The 10,455-nt window shown below is 41.9% G+C and overlaps 1 pseudogene; it reads right to left on the bottom strand.

The window, feature by feature from the left end:
- Positions 1–346: 346 nt before the first annotated feature.
- Positions 347–10,204, bottom strand: LOC114582443 (vomeronasal type-2 receptor 26-like; annotated as a pseudogene).
- Positions 10,205–10,455: the final 251 nt, after the last annotated feature.

The raw sequence follows: 10,455 nt of genomic DNA, 5'->3' as shown, positions 1-10,455 counted from the left end.
TCTGTCAAGACTGGCCCGTACGGGCAGGGGTACCTTTACCTTTACCTTTTTAAGTACCGTAAATGGAAGCTTTATTATGCTTTAATACACCAAATTCTCATTTCATAGAAAACACCCACTCTTCTCTGATTAGCTCATTTAAATACCCCAAATCCTTCATGGGACTGGTGGCACTTAACTGAGAGATATATGAGGTGACGGGTCTAAATAGGATTTGAAGAACCAACAGAAACTGTGAGGAGACAGGCAAAATATTTTAAATGAGCTCATGTAAATAGTATAAATGAACTGTGTTTAACCCATACCCTTCATTTATAATATATTGGTGGCAAAACTAAGTGATACATTAATTCTTTCTCCTTATTAGTTGTTCTTTGTTGTTGAGCTCAGGCCTCAGTATGATAATGTAGCATTTAGGGGCAAAGATGCAGCCCAGTAAGCCAGCACTGGAGGCCAAGATGGAGAAGATCTCCACCATCACCATGTATTTCCCTTTGGTGCTCAGATAGGTAGGGACAAAGCACAGCCAAACACTGCAAAACAGCAACATACTGAAAGTAATGAACTTGGCTTCATTGAAACTGTCAGGTAATTTGCGGGCCAGGAATGCTGACAGGAAGCTGAAGAAAGCCAGGAGGCCCAAGTAGCCCAAAACACAGGAAAACAGAGTCACAGACCCTTCATTGCATTGCACAGTGATTTCTTCCATTAGTGAGTGCATGTCTAAATCTGGGAATGGAGGACTAGTGGCCAACCAGAGAGTGCAAAGACTTGCTTGAATGAGGGAGCAGGAAAAGACAATGGAGTTGGCCAGTCTTTTCCCCACCCACTTCCTCAGGCTGGACCCTGGTTTGGTGGCCATGAAAGCTACAACTACAGTAATAGTTTTGGCCAACACACAAGAAACAGCCATGGAGAAGATGATGCCAAAAATAGGTTGTCTGAGAAGGCAGGCCACTTCTCCTGGTTTGCCAAGGAATAGCAAAGAAGATTGAAAGCAGAGCAGAAGAGAGATGAGGAGAATGTAGGTGAGGTCTCGATTGTTGGCTTTGACAATAGGTGTATCTCTGTGCTTCACAAAAACTAAAAGCACAAAAGTTGTGACAATGGAGAAAGAAAGAGCAATTGAGGCTAAGCTGATCCCCAATAATTCTCCATAAGAAAGAAAGGTGATTGTTTTGGAGATGCATCCATGTTTTTCCATGTTTGGATATTGGTCTTCTGGGCATCTGAAACAGTCATCCATATCTGAAAAACAGAAACAAGTCAAATTCCAAATGTAATTCATATAGTTCCTCTGCCTCCCAGAAACTCAGCAGTTCAGAAACAGTATTTTGAATGTTATTCCTTGAAAGTCTATGGGATTTAAACCCCTATTTTAACAGTTTAAAGGGGTTGCAAATCCCCTTGTGTGTTCTCACTGACTTGAATGGGAGAACGATCATTTTGACTCTTTTAGGGCTGAAACTCAAATCAATGTAGAATGTCTTGATGAAGCTCATTCATTTTCTCAAAATACCCTTTGATATATAATGCTAGTCAACAAAGAAACAACACAAACAGCATGCAATCAAACATTAATAAGTATATTTTAGGCCCCAAAATTTTAGGCCTCTTATGAAAATAAAAATGAATTCTTTGTCACAAACCATTCCGGTCTGAAATCTTCCCTTCTGGACATGGAGCACAATCATAGCAGCAAAATTTTTCTCCTTCCTTCCTTTTCTTCTGATGACCAGGGGAGCAGCAGTCGTTACACACAGAAATAGGCATCATCTACCCATAACCAAGAAAGATTTTTCTTTAAATTACATATTATTTAATTTATTTGTTTAATTTTGCTTGTGAACATGAAATCAACCCATCCCGGGAACTTTAAATATAATCTTAGAGGCCTAATCATTGATTTATCTGGCTCTTTATTATTACAGGCCAGGGATATTATCAGAACCTACTTAGAAATGCAGAGGATTGAACCTGAGGGATTTGTTTATCAAACATTTTGTTATACAAATGAGGTTTGGATTCTGTTCAATGGAATGGAGAGAGAGAGCAGGGCCCACAGTAATACCCCTGGATCCATACCTGGTTAAAACCCTTGTGCCATGTTATCATGTCCTCATGAATGATGATTTTTCTTGATTCAAGAGCATCGTTACCCACTTGTCCAACTTTCACTCGAAGGAAGGACTTGTTGGGGAATGTAACTATGTTCATGATGTCAAATAAACCTCCCATTTGCTTTTTACCATTGAAGCTCAAAGTTTCTCCAACTGAGTTGTTGAATATAATGCCAGAAAGATAAGAGTGGAGCTAATTGAGAAGGAGATTTTAGATGAACTGATTAGAAATGAGAAAGAATTAGTTTAAAAACCTGGAAAAAGTTCCATTAAGCAAGCAATAAAAATGTACTAATCACAGTATTCAATGAAAGTCAATCATGTGGGATTTGGAACTTAACAGGTTAAGTTATTCCCATGATGCCTCAACATTCTGACGTCAGCTTTCGAAGCTGGGAGGAGTTTCGTTCTGTTCCTCTCTGTTCTTTGAGGAAGAAGGACGCAGTTTGTCATGGCTGCAAGTAGTCCTGGGTTTTTCTGAGAAATGTCGGAATAAAGCACTGTAAATAGACAAACCTGGACTCTGTGTGTTTGTCAGAGAAGCTAAGTGAAGCTATGTGACAGTTTTTCACCTCTGTGTTAACTCTGCTGAGGCGTGACTGGAAGAAGACGGAGCTGAGATCGCGCAGCTGAGGGAAGCGCGCCGGGCGGCAATAAAGAGCTAATTGTGGATCGTAAATCAATTAGCGGGGGTCACGCCAAATCAATAAATCAATTCTACAGGTTATGGGTAGCAAATCACCGATCGTAAAACTGTCACTGGAGGTTGCAGAAAGCTTTGAAGTCTGCGGTTTGGAGAAGAGAAGCACGGCAGGAGGCGGAGGCCGGAATCTGAGGCAAGCGGCTAGCTGAAAGACGCAAAGGTTTGCCTGTGCTAAGGGCTGCGGAGCTGAGAACAGCAAGGAATCGTTTCTCCACGGACGGGTGCCGGATAAGCTGGTACGTGAGTAAGCTTGGGGCCCCTTGGGAGAACGGAAGAAGATGGCGGACAGCCATGATTCATTTTCCGTGCCTTTCGAAAAATTAAACGGCCAGAATTGGGCGGAATGGAGTCGAAAGCTGAAGGCCTGGCTGGTAGCCAAGGGCTTGTGGGAGGCGGTTCTAGGGCCTCCACTACCCCCACCAGCCGTCGGAGCTTCGGCGGCAGACATTGCAAATGCACATGCTTCGCAGAGAAAAAAACCAGAAGGCCCTGGGAGCTATAGTGCTCAGTTTGGAGGGTTCTCAGCTGCCCCTTGTGGAGGGACTGGACACTGCGCATGAAGCTTATACTGCTCTGGAAAGAGTGCACCACAGGACCACGGCTGGTGCAAAAATCCACACCACCAGGCGTTTGTTTGAGATGAAGCTGCGTCCAGGTGGGAACATTAGACAGCATGTTACTGAGATGCTCTCTGTGTTTAATGAGTTGAGGCTGTTGCAAGTCAACTTCTCAGAGGAGCTGAAGGTTTATATTTTGCTCAGCTCTCTGGACAAAAGTTATGACAATTTATGTCTAACTTTGGAGTCGATGAGTCCACAGGATTTGACTCTGTCGTACGTCACGGGACGCTTGACTGACGAACAGGAAAGACGCCTCAGGGAGGGCAAGTCTGGCGCAGGCAGCTCCACCGGTTGCAGGGGGGGGGGAGGCCAGATGAGAGCTCTGTTCAGGCTTTTTCTACTCGTCAGTGTTATGTGTGTGGATCTCACAATCATTTCAAAAGAGACTGCCCACAAAGAGCGAGGACAGCTGGGCAGGAATGTTTCAAGGACACTTTCCATGGGAATCAGCCGGGTTTCCATGGCAACCAGCCTGGGAAAACAGCCAGGCGTGGGACTGAGTCAGGTGGACGTGGCAAACAACGTGAGGAGACTTATCAACTTACAGCCAGTCTGGCTTTGTTTCAGGACAGCTGTGAGAAAGGCTCAGAGCTTTGTTTTGTAATAGACTCTGCAGCTAATTGCAATTTGATTCCAGAAACCCCTGCTGTCGAGATGTGGAATTGCAAGACAATTCCGGCTGGGAAAACTGTACTCTTCGCAAATGGACAGAAAAAGAATGTAACTAATGTTGTAAATGTGCATGTGTTTGTTTTACAGGAGACGTTGGAGTGTTGTACCATCCCTGGGATGCACCACTGTCTTTTATCTGTACCTTATTTGTTAAAAAAGGGGTTTAAGGTTTGTTTCGAGGATGCTGTCTGCACAATCTCCAAAGGAGGGAGGATACTTGCCAAGGTTAAAAGGGGGCAGAATAATCTCTTTGTTCTTAAAACGCCTCTGGAGGGTGAGGGAAAGGTTGAGAAAGCACAAGCCCTGCGCGCTAAAATTCCCAATCATGTGTCATGTGCCCATGTGTGGCATGCAAGGACAGCTCATGGTTCCCTAGAAGAACTACAGGTGCTGCCTGAGGTTTCCAAAGGTTGTGAAATTGCAGAATGTGGATGTGCTGTAAAATGTGAAACTTGCAAACTGGCAAAGGTAAAAGGGTGCAGTTATCCAAAGGTGGAGAGGGTAACCACAGAACCCTTTGAACTGGTCCACATTGATTTATGGGGTCCTGTAAGGGAAGCGAGTCTGGGAGGTGCAAGGTTTCTGCTGACGATGCAGGATAACTTTACGCAGAACACCTGGACCCATGGTCTCAAATCCAAGGATGACGCAGCACAGCTGATCAAAGGATGGATTGAGGAGGTGGAATGAAGGTTTTCCACCACAGTGCAAGCAGTCACCAGTGACAGAGACGCTCAGTTTACAGGGTCTGCTTTGCAGAAGTTCTTTCACAAGAAAGGGATACGTCACACAGTGACTTCACCCAATCAGAGGGGGGTGGCAGAGCTGAGAAGTGAGGCTCTGGTTAAGGCTGCACAGGTGATGCTGGCAGATTCTGGGTTACCTCCAAGGTTTTGGCTGGAGGCAATCAAGTATGTGGGCTTCACCTGGAATCGTACCTACAATTCACTGGTAGGTGACACACCCTTTGGGTTGTTGCATGGCAGGAAACCCCAGATTCATTTTCTGCGTACGTTTGGTTCAATTGCATCTGTGCCGGTACCTACTGCTTTGCAGGGGCCAGATGGATCCAAGTTCCAGAAAATGATCTTCTGCGGGTACGAGCCAGAAGCGCGTGCATGGAGGTTTGCATATCCATCAGGTGATCAGAGTAAGGTGCTGATCAGTAAACACGCTGAGTTCTTTGAGCAGGATAAAGGATCAAAGACTGCTGTCAAGCGTGATGTGCTCTCAGAATGTCTGTCTGATTCTGAGGAGGAAAGGGAGGCAGAGACTGATCCCGGTGATGGGGACCAGGTCCAAGATCAGGGTTCAGAACCCGGTGATGACGATCAGGTCACTGACCAATGTCAGGAGCAGGATGGGGTATCTGTAGCATCTCCACAAAATGTTAAGAGAAAACCCAAAAGCGAGCCTAGTTCTCCTGTGAGTGTAATGGAGAGGATTCGAAGACGCTTTAAATCAGAGGGGGAATCCCGTGATGCTGAGGACACACCTACTGGTGGCGGTGAGTCAGAGATAGCATCTGAGTTTGTGCCCAGAAGGTCCAGTCGCACAACAAAGGGTATTCCACCTGAAAGGTATCAGGCCACAAGTGCGTGGGTAAGTTTCGCACAGTGTGATTCTGGGAGTGTTGAAGGGGTTCAACAGGTGCCTGGGAAAGATGCCGGGAAGGGGCACAAGGCAAAGGGAAAGGTGTTGAACTCAAAAGGGTCTTGTCAGAATGTGCGGCAAGGGGGGGTGTGGGATTTGGAACTTAACAGGTTAAGTTATTCCCATGATGCCTCAACATTCTGACGTCAGCTTTCGAAGCTGGGAGGAGTTTCGTTCTGTTCCTCTCTGTTCTTTGAGGAAGAAGGACGCAGTTTGTCATGGCTGCAAGTAGTCCTGGGTTTTTCTGAGAAATGTCGGAATAAAGCACTGTAAATAGACAAACCTGGACTCTGTGTGTTTGTCAGGGAAGCTAAGTGAATCTACGTGACAGTTTTTCACCGCTGTGTTAACTCTGCTGAGGCGTGACTGGAAGAAGACGGAGCTGAGATCGCGCAGCTGAGGGAAGCGCGCCGGGCGGCAATAAAGAGCTAATTGTGGATCGTAAATCAATTAGCGGGGGTCACGCCAAATCAATAAATCAATTCTACAAATCAAGAGATAGAATGGAAGTTTTTTTTATTTTTTTATTTTTAATATGCAAACAATCCAGGAAAACTACTGGCTTGGCAACTGAGGGGAAGAGAGGGCTTGAAAGTGATAAGCAAGCTGAGTATAGAGGGTAAGATAGTGGATAATCCGAAAGACATAAGAAAACAATTTTAAAAATACCATGCAAAATTATACTGAGCAGACCCTGAAAATAAAGAGAAAATACAAGAATATCTAGCGCCGAGAGCGTTCTGGCGGTTCCCTCATTGCGAGAAGCAAAGCTACAGGGAACCAGGCAGAGGGCCTTTTCGGTAGTGGCGCCCGCCCTGTGGAACGCCCTCCCATCAGATGTCAAAACGATAAACAACTACCTAACATTCAGAAGACATCTTAAGGCAGCCCTGTTCAGGGAAGTTTTTAATGTATGATATTTTAGTGTTTTTTGGTTTCTATGGAAGCCGCCCAGAGTGGCTGGGGAAACCCAGCCAGATGGGCGGGGTACAAATAATAAATTATTATTATTATTATTATTATTATTATTATTATTATTATTATCTAGAAAAAAATAAAATTCCACAAATATCTAAAGAGAAAATGATTCAATTAAATGAGCTGATAATGGCAATTGAGGTGCAAGCCAAGACTGGTAAAATGCCAGGGCCTGATGGGCTCTCAGAAAAATATTGCAAAAAAGAAGAAGAAAAAAAGGACTTTCTGGTACAACCATTAACAGAAGTACTGAGTGAAATCTTAAAGTTAAGCAAAGTACCAGATACTTGGAAGGATGCCTACATTGTCTTAATCCCAGAGCAAGCCACAGATTTATTGTCAGTTAAAAATTATACACCAATTTCCTTACTAATTAATGATTATGAGATATTTGCCAATATATTAGCCAATTGATTGAAAGTGTCTTAGCAGAAATAATTCATCATGACCAGGCCAGATTTCTACTAGGTCACCAAATGAAGAATAATATAATGAATATAATAGACATTATTGAATATCTGGAAGTAAGAAATGAGAAACAAGAGGCCTTAATGTTTATAGATGCTGAAAAGGCCTTTGACAGTGTTTCCCGGGCCGTTATGAAAAAAATGATAGAAAAAATAAATCTTGGGGAATTATTTGGGAGAAGACTAGATGCAATTCACTCTGAACAACAGGCAATGTTGATTGTTAATAAAGCTATAACAGAAAAGTCCAAAATAACAATGGGGACAAGGCAAGGATGTCCCCTCTCACCATTATTATTCATTTTAGTATTAGAGGCCTTGGCGAGGGAGATAAGAGCTTGCAAGCTTTAAATTAAATTTAAATAAGACTAAGGTTTGGTTAAAGATATGACGGAGCAAGGAAAAAGGGAATTATAACAGAAAACAGATTTAGTTATACATAAAAAAGTAAAATACCTAGGAGTTTAGTTAACAGCTAAGAATATTAATCGATATAAAGACAATTATGTAAAGAAATAAAAAGAGATTTAGAGATATGGGGAAGAATGAAGCTATCATTTTGGGGAAGAATGTCAATGATAAAAATGAATAGACTGCCAAGACCGTTCTTTTTATTTCAATCAGCCCCGGTAATAGGCAGAGTTAGATGTTTTGAACAGTGGCAAAAAGACATATCTAGGTTTATCTGGCAGGAGAAGAAACCAAGGATAAAATATAAATTCTTAACAGATGCAAGAGAAAGAGGAGGTTTCACTCTGCCAGATCTGAAACTTTATTACGAAGCATCCTGTATGTTGTATGCTGAAAGAAAATAACTTGAAAATGATGTACTGGTGGTATCTGACTCCTACTAAGTTATCCAAAATGTATAGAACAAGCTCCAAAATTTGTGGGAAGTGTAAAGAAAAGGAGTGTACTTTTTATCATATGTGGTAGACATGCAATATAACAAAGTCTTTTTGGGAATTTATATATAATGAATTCGTTGGGAAATGTTTAAAATACCATTTGTTAAAAAACCAGAATTATTTCTATTAGGAATTACAGGTTCTGATATCCCAAAAGACCAGAAAAGACTGTTTATATATGCGACAACAGCTGCAAGAATGCTACTAGCCCAAAGATGGAAAGAACCAACAGTTCCGACAAAGGAAGAATGACAAGCCAAACTACTGGACTATGCTGAAATGGCAAAACTGACTGGGAGACTCAGGAATCAAGAAGATAATGACTTTTAAAAAGAATAGGGGGAAACCACAGATAATTCATAGAGATGAAAACTGTGGAGAACGTAATGATATGTAATTTCAGAAAAAATATTTTTAAGGGGACGGGGTGTAGTCGTGAGATTCAGAGAATCTCATATATGGATATGGTAAAAGTTTTTTCTTTTCATTGCTTTGAATTTGTTCTGGTAATTTCCAATAAAAATATTTATTAAAGAAAAAAAATGGAGCTTATTGAATCATAACCCCAAGCCATAAATAGATAAAATTTGATATATACCAGTAATCTAAATGTAAGGCAGTGATTTAAAAACTACCTCTTTCTCAAATACCATTTAGGTATAGTTAAGTAATCTAAACTTTAGAAAGCCACCAAGATTCATGCCAGTTTATGTTTAACCAATATAAAAAACACAAAACTGCTTTACAACACAATTTGACTTATACCACCATTTCTCCCCCATGTAGGTTCTGCCGGGTTTGTGGGTCATGTGAATGAACTGAAAGGGTTTTTCAAGGAAGTGTTTCTGACCCTGCCTTGCATCACCTCAACAAGACCCCTCTTTTATAACCTATCACACCCTTGGCTCAGCCAGTGAGGCAAAGTGAACCCAGGATGGAGGGAATACACCATTGTATCGGCACTTATCCCAGATGATCTTGGATTTGGCATGCTCCCTATTTGTGCAAAATTAGCTCTTATTTCCTAAACAGATGGTAGATGGATAATGCATTGTTATGTCAAGCAAAATGTACATGAGATCATGTGAACATAGACAACATGCATCTCTACATTGCAGGGAGTTGTTCTAGATAAACCTTGGGAACCCTTCCAACTATACTATTCTATGATTGTACGTTTGTCAGTGAATAAGATGAATAATCCCATTTCATCAGCTACTTGTGGAGGATAAATTGGATGCAGCTCCACCTTGGACTATTCAATCCATTGGATAAATAAGATTTTGATTTCAACACATTACCTCCAAGGACTGCTGGTCTTGAAGTTCAAATTTCTTATCCCAGACCATTGCTTTCTGCTTCAATCTGCTTAAGTACATGGCATGCAAAGCATGAGCCACAACATAGACAGCATTGTAGATACTGTAGCTTTGGCCAGTCATGCCCATCTCAAACTGAGGCGTAGGAAGGCTCTCCAGCCTCTCTTCCCCAGTACATGGCTCATTGCCTTCCAATGGCACACTGGAGTTTGGGAATGTACAGTCAAATGCTTCCTCCCAGAACTCTTGCAGAAAACCATCTCCTTCTGTTTTATCAGGTTTTAAGTTCTGAAGATATTCATTGAATTTTAGAACCTCTTTTGAATGAATTGTGAAGGAAATTGCCCCTTGAAAGAGCTCAAGATCCTTTAATATAAAATCAATCTGGCTTGTTATGATCCATACCTTCCCAAATGATGAACTTTCCTTATTTTCAGGATCTCGCAGAAATATAATACCTCTCATCCACATAATCTCAATGATTCTCCAAAGAGTATACATGCACTGACTTTATCATCTGTTAAAGAGAAATAGATATCCAAGAGCACATCCACAGTTTCACTCAGCTTATCTAAATGGGCTACTTGTGGTATTTTTTGGTTGAAGGCTGAACAGATTCCATGCTCGGAAAGCAATGGTACCAGGGTCTGCAAGAAATTTTCTCCACCATCACCCTCTGCAACAAAAAGTCCAGCCCATGTCCATCCAAAATACTTCAGTAAGTTGATTATCCCCATATACTGATGGCTGTCATTGGGTACCATGTGATAAAAGAAAAGGAACTGGTCTGCACCACTCTCCTCTGGAGGGAAAGATCCATATGTGAGCTACAAGGAAGTGAACAGGTAGGAAAGTTTTAAGTTAGGATGAACCTTCATTTTGAACATGTGCCTGTTTCAAGGTTTTCTTCCTAGGGAGCCTCGGTGACAGCCTTATTGGAAATGGAAGAATGTAAAATATGAAAATCCATATATCTCCCCCCATTCATAGCTCCTACCTGTGGAATTTTGTAGAG

This window comes from Podarcis muralis, chromosome 13 (assembly GCF_964188315.1).
Source record: "Podarcis muralis chromosome 13, rPodMur119.hap1.1, whole genome shotgun sequence".
NCBI classification, from domain to species: Eukaryota; Metazoa; Chordata; class Lepidosauria; order Squamata; family Lacertidae; genus Podarcis; species Podarcis muralis.
Note: the sequence above shows the minus strand (reverse complement) of the source record. Positions and strands in the feature narration are given on the sequence as shown.